Genomic DNA, 10965 nt, shown 5'->3' on the forward strand with positions numbered 1-10965 from the left:
AATTATGTGATATGTCTTAGATCTAGCCGACGGTTCATAAGAACCGCCGTCTCGATCCACGAGAAACCAGAAACAGAGATGAAAGGATGAACGGAGGTTTTTATGAAGTTATACCGAAGGAGCATGATCTGGGTTCAACGGCATAATCGATAAAAAGTAGGCCGGATCTTTGAAAAAGTTAAGAAAGGTTAGGGTTTGAATGTTGAAGATGAGAGAGAAAAGAGAGAGTGAAACGTAAAAGTGTTTGGTGAATAGTAAAAGATAATTTAGGTTTCCCGTTTATATAGGGTCAGCCTATCTCGCGATAAGGTCAAAATATCGCGAGTGTTCACCGAAAATACACTCTCAGTCCTCGGTCTTAAAAAAGAATTTGCATTTTCAAACCTGAAAAATATTTACCCTCCGTATCCAAGCACTTTGTTTTATTTTTTATAGTTTTCTTTTATCAGTCCGTTACTGTTAATCTTTGCACTTACGATCTCTTAAACATAAGCATAAAAATAAGATAAAAAGGAAATAAAAAATAAATAAAAATAAAAATAAAAACAAAACAACAAAAATAAAAAAAATAAAAACAAAACTTCAAATATTAAACTTTATAAGTACTTAAGATTAAAAAAAACAAAAACGAAATAAACTAAAATAAAAGAAAATTTTAAAACCTTCTAAAATTGAAAATAATATTGAATTAATTTACATAGTTTGTTTCTTTAGTTAATTTACAAAGAACGATCGCGACATGGAATCATATTGATTTGCACAGCCCTAGATCATGTTTCCATTTTGAAGTTATTATGACACAAATTCATCATTGACTGCAAATATTGTCCGTTTATTAAACTTGACAAATGTTTTGGTGCTAAAGTGTACATTTGAAGTTCAATTAGGCACGGTGCTTATGTGGTCCCCACTTAATCAAACATGTTACTAATTCCATCATATCTCGGGCCTACTTTGTGTTAGCATATCACCTCAACTTGACATAAACCTTTCTTAGTTGATCACAGTATTCTTATTAACGTACTTCACTTATTGTACTCTGTACACTTAACACTTTGTGCTTTGCACATTTGACTCGATCTAGAAAGATTAAAATAAAGTAGAAGATTCAGTGCCTTAACAATCAGCTCTTGTATGACTACAAACAAAGAAAGTCAAAGGCTTGAATCAATATAAATGAAGAAATAAAGCAGAAGTTAAAATTTCTAACATTGACTTTTTTGACTCTTTTTCTTGATTTTTCATTTTCCTTTTTTGACTATTTTGTTTTTCTTTCTTTTACTTTTCTTTGAAGCTTTTCTTGACTCAATAAAAATTAAAAATTGACACATATTTCATAAGACGACTGTGATCAGGTAAAGAGAGATTTGGGTATGACATGTTTAATTACATTTAATCCTTCATTGATATGACTTCTCGGAATCATGCAACCGCTTCTTAAACGTATAGCCACTAGCACCGGCAGTAGTTTAAGTTTATATCGCCCAACACTTACTTGTTTGTGAAGCTTATCTACACATCAATGAATGACTTTGTAGCCTTTTGTTCTACTCTTTTGACGTGCTAGGATCAATACATACCAATGTACTATCACTTTCCACATGGTCAGGTCAAGTTCTTAATCGAAAATTTTAAATATCCGACTCCCTCTACGAATGAGCTCCCTCTAAACGGGACAACACTTTCAAAGTTTTCTTAAGATTTTCTTAAATAGGAGTAAAGATGAAATAAATATTAGATATAAAAAGTAAAATCTTTTTGTTAAGTTAAGTGACTTGAATTTTGTTTTACTAAAGGTAAACTTAAAATCTTTTTGGTGAGTTAAAGTTAACTCATTTTCTTCCTCTAAAATTGTGACATATTTGAAAAATATTTACTATTTTAAAAACTAAAAGATAAAATTTACTCAAAGGAAATCATGCCCAATGACTCAACGAGAAACAAAAATCGGGCACAACTAAAAGCTTTGGTAAACACATCTGCAAAGTTATAGTCAGAGTGGACACTTTTTATATCGACAAGCTTACGATCAAAACAATCACGAATAAAGTGTATTCGGATGTCGATGTGCTTAGTCTTTGAGTGCTGGACCGGGTTTTTAACAATAGCAACGGCCGCCTCATTATCACATTTGATCGTGGTTCCATAGAAATTCAAAACCGTAATCCAGCAGTTGATGCTGGATCCATATCACTTGAGAACAACAGCTGGATGCGGTAATGTACTCGGCTTCTACTGTGGAGGTGGACACAGTGACTTGTTTCTTGCATTGCCATGAGATCAACCGGTCTCCCAGGAATTGATATCCATCTGATGTAGATTTTCCGTCCAAGTTGCATCCCCCATAATCACTGTCGGTGTAGCATGAAGCTCCAAGGGAAATTCCTTTATGTACCAAAGACCCAAACGTGGTCTACCCTTCAAGTATCGAAAAATATGCTTGACAGCCGTCATGTGGGATTCTCAGGTCTGATATCTGGCACACTGACAAACAGGGAACATAATTTTCGGTCTGCTTACAGTGAGATACATCTGGGAACCAATCATTGACCTGTAAAGGTGTTGATCGACTGGTTTTCTCGATGGAGCGAGAACAGGTCACGTAGCGATTGGTGTCATGAAAGAAGCTGAGTCCTTGAATCCAAACTTCTGACCAATGTCATGAACGTACTTATCTTGGTATATTAAAGTCCCGTCCTTCTTTTGCTCAACTTGTAAGCCTAGGAAGAAAGTCATCTCCCCTAAGGAATTCATCTCAGATTCCTGTTGCATAACCTCAGAGAACTCCTTGCACAGATTCTCATTCGTGGACCCGAAGATAATGTCATCAACATAAACTTGTACTAGAATCAGATCACCCTTGACCTTCTTGACAAAGAGAGTTTGATCGACAATTCCTCTCTTGTATCCATTCTTCACTAAATGATCTGCCAGTGTGGCATACCATGCACGAGGTGCTTGGTGAAGACCATAAAGTGCTTTTTCAAGGCGGTACATGTGATCTAGGATGAATTGGATCTTCAAAACCTGAAGGTACATAGATCTCTTCTTTCATTTTCCCATACAAGAAAGCAGTCTTCACATCCATTTGATACACTTTGAAGTTCATGTACGAGGCGTATGCAAGAAAGATACGAATTGCTTCTAATCAGGCTACCGGTGCATAGACTTCCTCATAATCAAGACCTCCACGTTGCCAAAAACCTTTCACAAAAAGCCGGGCTTTGTTTCTAATGATCACCCCCTTGTTATCTTTTTTATTTCGGAACACCCATTTCCTTCCGATAGGCTTCTTATTTTCTGGTTTCTTCACTAGCCTCCAAACATTCAGCTTCTTGAACTGTAACAGCTCTTCTTGCATGGCTTCCACCAAGGAGTTCTCTTTCAGTGCAACCTTGTAGTCCTTGGGTTCCACCTGTGAAATAAAACAAGCAAAAAGACATCTGTTAATGTTACCAGAAGTACTGCGATTTTGGATGCCAGCGGACGGATCTTCGATGATGTTCTCAGTCGGATGTCGACGATTAATTGGTAGCTGTGGAATTTGATCGACATGCTCGACTGGTGTTGCCTCAAGCTGAATGGTCAAGCTCTCTATGGGATGAAAAACAGTGGTCGCAGGGACAGAAGCACTTGGTTGAGGATTCATTTCACCTTCTTCTTGATCGGCCAAGTGTTCTGGTGCAATGGGACCTTCCCATAGGTTGTTATAAAATGGCACCATGACAGCTGGAACAGAGGTTGTATTGGTGTTATCAGAAGCTTCATTCTGACTGGAACAACTTGCACATTTGATGCATCAACCTCCGCTGCAGGACCTTGAGTATCTTATTCTGAGAGAGGTGTGGGGACAGATTCCACCACACTTGGTTCTGCCGGAGGTGGCTCTGCTTGTTCGGCTTGAACATTTTCATTGTTGTCGTTGACACATATGAATCAGAATATGAATATGAATCAGAATATGAATCAGTCATGTCTTCAACAATGTGCATTTCAGTGGTGTCGACAGAGGGCTGTACATTGTTTACTGGGACTGGTTGATTTGCCACGGGTTGTACATTAAGTACGGGTGCAGGAGTAGCTATATTAACATCTCCAAGATTTCTCAATACAGCATGCATCAAAATAGATTGATTATCAGCAGGTTGAACAGGAACAGAAACAACAGGGGAAATCGTAGGTACAAAGGGTGTCATATACATTCCACGAAACTGCTTGAACAAGCCTTCAGAATCAAACATCCGGTCCGGACTATTTCGCGCATCGGTAGGGTTCATTTCTTGCCAATCAATGTTGAAAGACTCCAAGATCACTCTGGTTTTCTTGAGGTATACTCGATAAGCACATTTGTCGGCAGCATAACCAACAAAATAGCACTCATCCGTCTTTTCAGCAAACTTGGACGATGTTCCAGCATTGGTTTGGAGTATGGTACAGGGACATCCCAACGTTCTGAAGAAATTTACCCTTGGCTTCGTTCCATAAAATACTTTGTACGGAGTCTTGTTCAATATTTTGTTCAGAAGCACACGATTCTGGGTAAAGCATGCAGCGTAGATAGCTTTACCCCAGCAAATCAATGGCAGTTTGGAATATGAGAGCATTGTTCTAGCGGCTTCAACCAACGTACGGTTTCTTCGTTCAGCCACCCCATTTTGTTCGGGAGTGTCAGGTGCGCTGAGTTGATAAATAATTCCCTTGTTATGACAGAATTCATTTATCACTTTGTTGCAGAATTCCGTACTAATGTCACTCCTGATACATTTTGCTTTCTTGTCCGTTTGATTTTCAACCAACACAATAAACCTGAGCAGAAACTGTGATGTCTCGTCCTTGTGCCCTAGCAGAAATGTCCAACTGAAACGCAAGAAATCGTTAGTAATAACCAGACAATAGGCTTCTCGACCTATTGCCATTGCTTGAATTGGACCAAAAAGTGTTGGTGCATAAATGTCAGTAGTTCATAGTCTAGTGTCTGTAATCGAGTCTGTAATGTTATTTATGTTTTTGTTTAAGCGAAGTTGTTAACAAGTTCGCCTAGGCGAACTTGTTGAACAAGCGAAGTTATGGACAACTTCGCCTGAACATATCAGGCGAAGTTGTCGTGTATTTATATTAGATGTTACGGCTTGATGTTGGTTAATCGAGTTGTTAGTGGTTAGCAGTTTTGGTTAACGAGTTTGTTCGGTAACGTGAGTCTGTAATAGTGATATAGTATCACGTGTTCGGTTATCAATATAACGTGTTCGTTTATCGTATCGTGTTTGTTTGATTTGCTTTCTACGCTCGTAACGATCTACGCAGGGATTCCGCACCTAAGTAGACCGCGATATCTCGTGTGATCCGTCCAGGGAACCTACAATTGGTATCAGAGCATTTGCTCGATTGTGTGGTTCGGGATATTCACGCGGGTGTAGAAATCGTCCCGTTTCGACTATTCGCGGGATGTGTTTTCTGTGTTTTTGATCATTCTTACCTCCTATCATTGTGTTCAAGCCTTTACACCGTTAAAAACCTCGTTAAAATCCGATTTACAGATCTGCAAATCTTCCGTGTTCATCAGGCGAAGTTGCCATCACTGTGCGTAGGGTTTCGGCGAAGATATAAGGTTAAGCGAAGTTATCCACAACTTCGCCTACCTTCTCAAGTTCGCCTAACTCAAGCGAAGTTCTCTACAACTTCGCCTACCTCTTAAGTTCGCTTACCTCAAGGGAAGTTAAGAATCAGCGAAGTTAATCAGCAGTGTTATCAGCGAAGTTCTCTACAACTTCGCCTACTTCAAGCGAAGTTATCCGTAACTTCGCCTACAGTACTTTAAAAAAAAAAAATTAACTTTTCAGGTTTCTTACTTTTCGGGAAAGATGTCGTCAATCAACATCTCTGAGTTAGTGAAGATGGAAGTTGAAGCAGGGTCAGCTACTAAGGCCCCAAGATTGCTGAAGGGAACCGATTTCGTTGCATGGAAGGATCGGTTCATACAGTACGTCAAATACCAGGATGCGAAGATGTGGGTATGCATCCAGGATGGTTATATTCCACCAATTATGGAGTATGAAGGTCGTGACCAAATCAAGAAGTATAGTAAAATGGAAGAATAAGAGAAAAAGATGTATGAGGCTGAGAGCAAGGATCATGCTGCTATTACTATGGCTCTTCCACAAGAGATCCTTCATACGTTTAGAAAGTACACACCAGCAAGAGAGCTTTGGGAAGCTCTTGAGAGCAGATTTGAAGTGAATGTAGGAATCCGGGCTTCAAAAATAAAATTGCTCAAAACCCAGTTTTCAGTCTTCAAGTATTTTAAGAATGAATCTTTAGATGATATTATCACTCGATACTACCATCTGATGACTGAATTGAGCAACTATTCCATTTCCTACCGAGAAGAAGAAATAGTTGAGAAGCTTCTAGATGCTCTCCCACCAAAATGGGAGATGTACACTGTGCTGATGAGGGAAGACAAAGACTTTCCCACATATGATCTAGAAACGACAGTCAACAAGCTCAGAACCTTTGAGCTTAACATGGTCAGGAAAGAGACACCTATGGATCAGGTTCAAGATCCAGGTATGTATGGAGCTAAAGTCAACACTAGTTCAGGATCGAAGACTGAATCGGCTGCCTACTACTCGAAGGGAGAGTCGGGCGCAAACTCATCACATGAGGGTCATGTGTCAGTCAACACAAATGGTGATGTTTGCTATGTAGCAGCAGGATCGAATGGTTCTCAATCCCAGGTAAGCAAGAGTAGTTTCTCTTCAAGTGTTCCCAGCAACAACTACTCCAAGATGCCTATGAGTGTCAAGTCTGCTGAAGAGCAGTTTGGTCTCTATGCTTCTTTTATTGCTTCCTATGAGAACTATATTCAAGGGAAGATTGTTGATCCAGCTATGTTGGATGAAGATTACGATCAGATTGATGCTGACGATATGGAAGAAATGGATCTACAATGGCAGATGGCCATGATTGTGAGGAGGGTGAAAAGGTTTATGAATAAGACTGGAAGGAAGTTTGTCGGTGGAAAGCCGGGGTTTGACAAGGCAAAGGTGAGATGCTACAATTGTCAACAAAACGGTCACTTTGCAAAAGAATGCAGGAATGAGCGTGTGGAACGAAGTCAGGGTAGGTCTCCACAGCAAAGTGAGGGTAGAAAAGATTATAGTGCCATGATGTCCAGAGAAGATGGTGAATACAACTGGAACCTGCTTTCTAAAGAAACTTTTGAGCAGGCAAATTTGGCAAAGGTAGAAACTGAAGAAAGTGAGAAGGTTACCGGAGAGGAAAAAGCTCTAATGGCAGACGTTAATGACCAGCTCTCCGAGGTATGTTCTAAACCAACTTGTTCAAAATGTGAGAACTTGTCCGAGCAACTAGCAACCATAACCGATCAGTATGTTAGGTTGGATGCTGAATTTAAAACCTTAAAAGAAGATCATCACTTTATTAAATCAAGAGAAAATAAGTATAAAATTAAAATAAAAGCTTGTGAAAAGATGTTAAAAGTCTAAAAACAAAGCTTGCTGAAAAAATTGAAGTGATTGATTTAAGTTATGAAGTTTTGGAAGAAAAGACCAAACTAATTGCTGAGAGAGAAAAACAGATTGCTGACCACCAGGTGAAAGTGGTGGAACTAAATCGAAAACTGGAGCAGTTCAGAAATTCTTCTGCTATTCTTGATCACTTTGTTAGTGATCAAGGTTCCTCTGCTAAGAGAGGAGGAATCGGTTATCATGAGGTTCCACCACCTTATAATCACAATTACACTTTTAACCCTAGTGTTCAGAAATCTGTTGACTTTGAGGTTGCTCAGACAGTGCCAATTAAAGTAACGGTTAAAGAACCAAATGTTAGTAGAGGCGAAACAAGTTCGCCTGTTTCAAGTGTTGAAATTTCTGATCAAAGTCCAGTCTCATCAGATTCGGATAAGTCATCCGAGTCTGGTAAGGCAAAAGAGGAGGTTGTGTTACCCAAGAGTGGAGAAAAAGATAAAACAAATAAAAGGAGTACTCCACTAAACCCGTACGTCCCACCATATGTGAGACGAACGGGCGGTAATATAGCCTCGACATCTAAAACACCGGTTGATAAAAAGGTTGAGCATAGGTGTTGTTTTAGATGTAATCAATTAGGACATCTTGTTGCAAATTGCCCTCTGAAACAGCGATTCAGAGGTGTAAGGCCTACTAAAGCTGAGAATAAACCTAATAGTAATTATCATGCTGCTAAAAATGAAAACCACTTAAAATTCAAAAATGTGACTAATTCAGGTTTTCATAGAAACAAATCTCAGTTTTACACTGCTAATAACCAAACCACAGGTTATAATTCTTTCAATTCACAAAGGTTTGTTAGGCCTCACTATCAACCTTCAATGAGATATTCTAATGGGACTTACAGGAATGATCGAGATACTAACTTTGGAAAGCCAAAGTTTGGGATGTATAGATCCAAGACCAATTGGTCTTGGGTCCCTAAATTCTAATCTTTTGCTTTATTGTGCAGGAACAGTTGAACAGGGCTGCCAACAATCTTTGGGTTGTAGATAGCGGCTGTTCCTGGCACATGACGGGTAACAAATACTTGTTACACGATTTGAAACCTGTTCAATGAGGGAGAGTGAGCTTTGCCGGTGAAAGTGGTGGCAAGATTACTGGAATGGGAACGGTGTCAAACGGAAAGATGACTTTGGAGAAGGTTAACTTTGTAGAAGAATTGAAGCACAATCTGCTGAGTGTGTCGCAGATCTGTGATATGGAGTACACCGTTCACTTTACAAAGAATGAGGCGATCGTGTTGAAACCTGGTTTTCAGATACCAGAGGAGTGGATTGTGATGAAGGCTCCACGTGAAAGAAATACATATATTATGGATATGAGATCAACTGAAATGGCCACGGCAGAATCATGCCTTATGACAAAAGCGAGTGAATCAGAGTCCGAATTGTGGCATAGGAGAATGGGGCACATTCATCTTCGGAAGATGAACCACATTGTCAGGAATGGACTTGTGCTGGGCGTTCCCTTGAAGAATTTCAATTTTGAAGATAAATGTACAGCGTGCAAGAAGGGAAAGCAGCACAAGAAATCCCATCTCACCAAGAAAGTCAATTCAATTGCCAGTACTCTGGAGTTGCTTTACATGGATCTCTTCGGTCCCGTGAATGCAAAAAGTCTAGGAGGAACTTCTTATTGCTTGGTGATCACTGATGACTACTCACGATATTCGTGGGTGTATTTCCTTAAATCAAAAGACGAAACGGCTCAGATGGTGAAGAATTTGATTACCAAAGTTGAGAACGTTATGGATAAAAGGGTTAAGTTCATCAGGAGTGACAATGGAACGGAGTTCAAGAATTTTGAGATGGAGATCTTCTGCCTTCAGAGAGGGATTGAACACCAATACAGCGCTCCGTATACACCGCAACAGAATGGAGTGGCTGAAAGGAAGAATAGAACATTAATTGAAGGAGCCAGAACTATGCTGGTTGATTCGAAGCTTCCTGTGGTGTTTTGGGCTGAAGCGGTTTCTACAGCCTGTTATGTTCTGAATAGAGTCTTAACTGTTAAAAGACTTGGTAAAACGTGTTATGAGCTTATGCATGGGAGAAAGCCCAACTTGAGTGGTCTTGAACCATTCGGGTCCCCTTGTTCGATTTTGAAGACAAATTCTAAATTTGGTGAAGTAGCCGATGAAGGAATCTTAGTCGGTTATGTTGTTGGGACTCCCAACAGACGTGTCTTCAATACATCGACCAGCAAGGTTGAGGTGGTGTGTAACACCGATATCACAAGTTACCAACCGCCAAAACCAAGCAACGGACCTGCTGAGTTTTTCGACTATGTTAAACTTTTTAAGTCTTTTAACATACCATATTTGGATATTGCTGAAGAAGAAGAGAGAGTTGCTACGAAGATGATCCTTGATGAGGAAGAAAATCTATTGCAAAGACAGCTGATCGATAAATGTCAACCTTCCTCATCAAATGCTGTCGATACCCCTACTGCCTCGACTGAAGAAGAATTTTTCAATCCATTTCACTCTCAGCATGAAACAACCATTGACGAGCTCTCTTCTAACTTGGAAGACAATTTGCATGTCGGTTCTGTTCCGACCACGAGAATTCATAAAGATCACCCTTTGGAGAATGTGATTGGTGATGTGTCCTCCGGTGTACAAACAAGACGTAGCTTGAATGAGCACACCAGTGTTTACACAAGCATCAAGGAGACAGGGATAATCAATGAATGCTTGTACACCTGCTTTATCAGCCAGATTAAGCCGAAGAATTATCAAATGGCTTTAAAGGACAGCTCGTGGGTCGAAGCCATGCAAGAAGAGTTGGCTCAGTTCAAGAAAATGGAGGTATGGACTTTGGTTGAAAAACCGAAGCATGTGCATGCGATAGGCACAAAATGGGTGTTTAAGTGCAAGAGAGATGAGAAAGGGATTATCATAAGAAACAAGGCGAGGCTAGTTGTGAAAGGATTTAATCAACAAGAGGGGATTGATTATAATGAAGTGTTCACTCCTGTCGCAAGGTTGGAAGCCATTAGATTGTTTTTGGCGTTCGCTGCTTATAAGAAAATGAAGGTATTTCAGTTGGATGTGAAGAGTGCGTATCTGAATGGGAAAGTTGATGAGGTAGTGTATGTTGAGCAACCTCCGGGTTTTCCTGACCCAGACTTTCCTGATCACGTGTACAAGTTGAGCAAGGCATTGTATGGACTACATCAGGCACCTCGTGCCTGGTATTCAACTTTATCAGATTACTTGCTTGAAAATGGTTTTGAAAGAGGGAAGATTGATAGCACGTTGTTCGTTAAGAGAGAAGGAAGCGACTTCCTGCTGGTGCAAGTCTACGTGGATGACATTATCTTTGCTGCATCTAAAGTCTCCATGTGTCAGGAGTTTGAGGACGTCATGAAGAAAAGGTTTGAAATGAGTGCTATGGGTGAACTAACTTTC

The sequence above is a fragment of the Bidens hawaiensis genome, unplaced genomic scaffold (assembly GCF_021521415.1).
Source record: "Bidens hawaiensis isolate Kalapana, Puna unplaced genomic scaffold, B.hawaiensis_p1.1 tig00012232_1, whole genome shotgun sequence".
In the NCBI taxonomy this organism is placed as follows: Eukaryota; Viridiplantae; Streptophyta; class Magnoliopsida; order Asterales; family Asteraceae; genus Bidens; species Bidens hawaiensis.